Raw genomic sequence first — 5,795 nt, forward strand, 5'->3', positions numbered from 1 at the left:
AACGTCGTGAGAATTTTATCGTGTTATTTTATTATTTTATTCTCCATTCTACGTGACCTTACCGAAAGAACCAAAGAAGAAGGTGGAGTTTATTTGCGATAGCATGACAATGACCATCGCCTCCCGCCATGCTTTTGGGATGCATCCGGTTTTCATTGTTTTGATGTACAGTTTTGCCATCCATTGGAGTCCCCTAGGACCTAAGTGGTGGGAGCAATTCTGGGGGGGGGGGGGGGGAGGGAGGGGGAGGGAATCACATCTCTGCTGGCTTGGATCAGCAGTAGCCAAGCATCGTAGTGGGGCCCAGGCATGGTGTCTGGAGTGTACGAAGTCCCAGGGCCTTCAACGCACTCAATCCGCCGCTGGTGCCTTGGCTGAGTCTGCAGGCACTCGCGGGGCATTTTCCAACCTGCGGGCTGCCCGTCTGGTTGTGCTGTCGGAGCAGGTCATTGGGTCTCTCCTGTCCAGCCCCGGGGGGATGCTCTTCACTGCGGATGCGGTAAGGAGGACAAGAAGACGGTGATGCCATTTTGGTTTGGTGTAGCAGCAATTCGCCTCGCCACTTTGCTCGACAGCCTCCGTTCAGCGGCTCCCAAGTCAGCTTTGACCCGGGTTCCCTCCTTGGTAATCGTTTTTTGACACAATCACGGGCGTTCCAGTGGCGATGTGGGTGACGATGGGCGTATTGTTGACTTTCGGAAAAGCTTGAATTTAAAGTCGGTCGCTGCTTGGGATCGAAAACCAGGGTGCGGATCTTCGGTGGGCTTCCGGTCGGTGAGGCCTTCACCGTCGGCCTGATTCACTGCATCGGCCCCACGTAGTATCGCGGCTATTAAATACACCAAGATTGAGGGCTGGGATTGGTGCACTTTGGGGGAGCTGACTTTGGCCATTTTGAGTTAGGGGCTTTGTACGCGTTGGTGATGTGCAGCTCCCCCTGTCTTGATGCTGGTGGTGTGGGTGGCTTCTTTTGAAGTTGGTGGGAAGGCATAGAACTCTGTTATGGTGGTCTTCACGTATATGGCCAAACCATATTTCGGGTGATAATGGTTCTTGATGAAGTTGTATTCATGGACGGTGGTAGTCACTGGCAATATGGGACATCCAAGACGTGTGTTTCTTGGAGTGTCAGGACATCGGTGTTACGTGTGTAAAGTCACGTATGTAGAAATACCATAAAATTACATTAAAATAAATCAATCACGACGTTTCGACCGCAACACAAGCGATCTTCATCAGGTGTCAAAACCAAATAGCGTAGGGAGCACACAGGACGACACCAACGCAACACATAGAGAGCGCCAAACTGCACGGAGGTAAATACAACAAGTAGATGAGAGACGAGAATTCAACAAACCTAAGAAAAAATTTCCGTGATGCAAAACCGGTCAGGCCAATGACACAGTCAGACACTTGCCTGGCGGACCACGAATTTCAGAAGAGTGCTGAATTTCGTGTTCATCCTTTTGGAATGAACACACCAGCATAGACAGCGTGAACAAATACGAGGTACAAGTCAGCAGAAATACATATACAGGGACACCAAGAGGCAAGGAGAGGAAAGACGGACTGCCTGGCGCATTGTTTGGCCCTAACGAAGGCCGTTAGCGTGGCTTTGCGTTGTCACTCTGGAGACCGGGAGATCGACAATCGATGTTCAGTCGCGTTGACGGCAGCGCTCCTTGTGATTTCTCACGCAACAACAGTGGGCCTCGTTTAAAGGCTGCTGCCACCTTCCACTCCTGTAGTGAGACGATGGTTTACGTTAAATCACCAATGACTGCACAAAAAAGCCCCCCTCCCCCCCCCCCCCCCCCCCCCACTTTAAATTAGATTTACCACTTTGTCAAAATTAATTCAACGAACATCACTCTGCAATGATTCATCTTCCTTGGTTCTTTCGGTAAGGTCACGTAGAATGAGAATAAAAGCTCTGTCGTCCTGACAGTTCTGTACCTTTCACCTGAAGACGGCCTGCTTGCGTTGTGGCCGAAACGTCGTGAGAATTTTATTGTGTTATTTTATTGTTTTATTCTCATTCTACGTGACCTTACCGAAGGAACCAAAGAAGAACATCACTCGCATTCGTGCGAGTGGGGTCAAATGCTGCTCTCTACGGCCTGTGTGTGCGCGTGCACCAGCGGTGACTTTAAGGAATCTCAAGAGGTTGCTCTGTGATATCCGCTTCCGTGGGGGTGTTCTCCAACATGAGGGGCTGTTTCACTGCTCATCACCATGTGATCCAGCATGTATATATTTGTGCACGTTGAACTAGCCAACCGTGCTAATCAGAGGTGCGTGTGTTGGGACAAAAAGCTATAGACAAAAAGCAGTTCTAAAGAAATTAATTTTCAATCGTGATTTGAAGGGGCTTAGCTCCAGTGGCTCCCTAATATTGGAAGAGCATTCGAGATGGGCGCAGAAGCACATCTGAAAAGCGTGGGATGCGGTGACCATCTTTGTTAATTGCATGGTGTCAAGAGCACAATCTGAGTTGGAGGCACTGCTGCTGAACCTGGAGCTTGCCACTAAGAGGTGGGGCCTTATCATCAGCCCCACCAAAACTAAACACTTGCTTGGGTATTTTCTACCATCAGACAATCCACCCTTACAACTCACAATCGGTGATGCGGCAGTTGTGGAGAGATTGTAGAGATGCCCATACCTGCCCAGTGTGCTCATGACCTGCTCAGGTTTAACAGCAGAGGTCTCACTCCAAATCAATCGAGCGCCATTATCTTTTCATCGGCCGCGTTATGCTGTGGAAGCTACCTGGTCTCTCGCTTCGATTGAAGCTCCAGGTCTTCTCGGCCACGGTAATTCCCTCCCTTCTCTATACTTGCGAAACGTGCACCCCCCTAATGGAACATCTTCGCCGGTTATAAATATTTAGGCTGGCCTGCTAACAATCCATCTTGGGTTTAACCATATGTGCGTGTGTGCGCCTAAGTCGATGTGTTTCTATGTGTGTGGGTCGATGTCTGTAAGTCCATGTGTGTGTCTGCTTTTTTCGTCCGGGCAATGCCGGGTACTTACCGCTAGTCTGCAATACAATTGTAGGATTTTTATTTTACAGTGTTCCCTCGTAATTTGCGAGAGATACATTCTAGAAATGCTCGTGAATACTTTATCTCTCGTAACTTTCTTTCGTCACTTCATCCCTCATCACTGTCTCATTACTTTGTCTCTCATCACTTTCTCTCTCATCACTGTATCCCTCCTCACTCTCTCATCGCATTCTCTCTCGTCACTATACCTCTCGGCACTTTATCTCTCATCACCTTATCATCGCATTATCTTATCACTTTCTCGCATCACATTCTCTCTCATCATTTTCTCTCCCTCTCTCTCTCTCTCGCGATGCAGTCAGGTTCCAGATGCGATTCGCGCAGAGCCAAAATCGCGGATTCACAGAAGTTCGTGTATAACGAGGGAATGCTGCACACAAATTAAATTGTGAGCTGTGCACGGCTCCTCGTAACGGACGACGCCGGAGAGGACGAGCGAGGAGGCGTCGTCCAACTCTCCTACGCAGGTGCCAGCTCGTGTTCTGAGATAAAACTATTTTTAACACTTTTTGTTCTCACCAGGTAAGACCCCACTGAGCTATGGAGCTCTTTGTAAAGGAGCGACCTGGCCATGATAGCAGCTCAACGAAGTTGCTTATTCGCGTTGTGGGAATCTCTACGAGCAGCCAAATATAAAGCCCCACGTTCCGTGTGTCTGTGCTCTTTCGTCTGTTTGCCCGTCAACTAAATTGAGCCTTTCGGAAGGACCTGAATCAACAAGTTCTAGAAAGTTGACCCCGCGCCGTCAGATGTGGAAGTAAAAAGTTTATCCAAGAAGTTTACAAAAATTGTCGACAGGCACCTCCCCCCCTCCCACCCCACCCAAAAAAAAATGTGTTTTCACTCCCCCACTCCAAAATAAGAAACGTCTTTTGTAGGCATATATGCCTACACATCCAACATACAATAGAGTCAGTGGTATCTGTTCACATTTTGGGGGGGGGGGAAGAAGAGGACATCAGTGGGGGCGACGGGCGAGGCGCTTAGATGCCCTCCACTGGGAGCCCGAGCAAAGCAACTACAGGCCCGCCAACATTCTCGTACTCTAAATGCGTGACGTCGATTCTAAATGTGCAGGGAGTAATCCGAGGACCCGGAGAAAAATCCGCATGGCCACCGCGGACAAAGAGGGAACACCCAAACTGCAAATATGCAACAGGTGCCAGGGTCGGCATCGAACCCACGACCTCCCGCACACCAGGCAAGGGAGGTAACATCTACGTAGCCGCTGCATCGCCCAGTTTTCTCTGCGGCAGCCCATTGACTGCGTAGCGCAATAGCGCCGGCTGGTGGACGGCGGCGGCAACTGTGGGTGGACAGACAGCGCACACGCCGGTGAGCGTGAGCGCGGGGCGTGTTGGCGGAGAGGAGGAACCGGGGCAAGGGTCACGGAGGACCCCGTCTGGAGGCCCCTGGAACCTGCCGCTAGCGGGTTCGAGAAAGGCGAGGGCGCGGTCAAGGGGCGGAGCCAGGGCCGCGCCGGGAGCATAAAAGGAGCCGAGAGCGGGGGGCTCGAGGCTGCCGGTTCTGGGAGTGCGACTCGTCTTGTTGTTGCTGTCGCCATCGTCGCTGAGCGTCTCCGCTAGATGTCGCGCCACGAAGGACGCACGACTCGGATCCAGAATCCTCACCGAGTCGCCGGCATCACCCCACGCACCCGGCGCGGGGTAGAGAGGCTGACTAAACGAGTGGTGGATGGAGTGCAGCAGCTCCATGGAGTCGGCGCGGTAAAACGACAGCAGCCCCGCCTCCCAGTGCAGGTGACACCCGACTCTCCGGTGAGGATTATAATGAGAGTACAGTAAAACCTTGTGGATTGCGAGTAACTTGGTCTTGTGAGTGTTTTGCAAGACGAGCAAAATATTTGTAAACAAAATATTAATTTGATAAACGAGCGAGGGTCTTAGCAATACGAGCGGTAGTACGTGTACACGCTTTGCAGGTGACACCCGACTCTCCGGTGAGGATTATAATGCGAGTACAGTAAAACCTTGTGGATTGCGAGTAACTTGGTCTTGTGAGTGTTTTGCAAGACGAGCAAAATATTCGTAAACAAAATATTAATTTGATAAACGAGCGAGGGTCTTAGCAATACGAGCGGTAGTACGTGTACACGCTTTGCAGGTGACACCCGACTCTCCGGTGAGGATTATAATGCGAGTACAGTAAAACCCTGTGGATTGCGAGTAACTTGGTCTTGTGAGTGTTTTGCAAGACGAGCAAAATATTCGTAAACAAAATATTAATTTGATAAACGAGCGAGGGTCTTAGCAATACGAGCGGTAGCACGTGTACACGCTTTGTACTGCCGAGCGTCACGTGATCACACCACCGATGTACGGTTGCTTTGATGTACGAGTGCTTTGGATTACAAACACGTTTCCGGAACGAATTATGCTGCTCGCAATCCCAAGGTTTTACTGTAGTTGGCGCCATCAGTGTTAGACGGCTAGTGTTGTGTACAGCCGAGGCTAAGCTACTGTGGAGATAATAGGGTTTGTCCCCTTTTTTTTCTGGCAAAAAGACTGAAACCTTTTTTACGAGGATTCATGTCTGCATTTTTTTTTTGCATTTTGACTTGCAGGTATTGTGGTTAATGCAGACACGAATCCTTGTAAAAAGGTTTCAGTTTTGTTGCCAGAAAAAAAGGGGAAAACCCTTATTATTTCATTTTGGTACTGGCAAAGGAGGTCTAATGATCTACTGTGGAGAGTGTGTGGACGAGAC

General features: G+C 49.9%; 1 protein-coding gene across 2 annotated transcripts in view; it reads left to right on the forward strand.

Annotated features, from left to right (window-relative positions):
* Positions 1–1,944, forward strand: part of LOC116958036 (BPTI/Kunitz domain-containing protein-like) — a 67,331-nt gene extending 65,387 nt beyond the window's left edge. Inside the window, exon 6 of one of the 2 annotated variants that reach the window (XM_076058141.1) lies at positions 1,909–1,942. The gene's annotated coding sequence lies outside the window, so the exon portion shown is untranslated. Of the gene's footprint in view, positions 1–1,908 lie in introns of both variants that reach the window. The other variant, XM_032980516.2, reaches the window with a different exon arrangement.
* The last annotated feature ends 3,851 nt before the right edge of the window (positions 1,945–5,795 follow it).

The sequence above is a fragment of the Petromyzon marinus genome (assembly GCF_048934315.1).
Source record: "Petromyzon marinus isolate PM22_M1 ecotype Great Lakes invasive population chromosome 68 unlocalized genomic scaffold, UKy_Petmar_22M1.pri1.0 chr68_unloc.1, whole genome shotgun sequence".
NCBI classification, from domain to species: domain Eukaryota; kingdom Metazoa; phylum Chordata; class Hyperoartia; order Petromyzontiformes; family Petromyzontidae; genus Petromyzon; species Petromyzon marinus.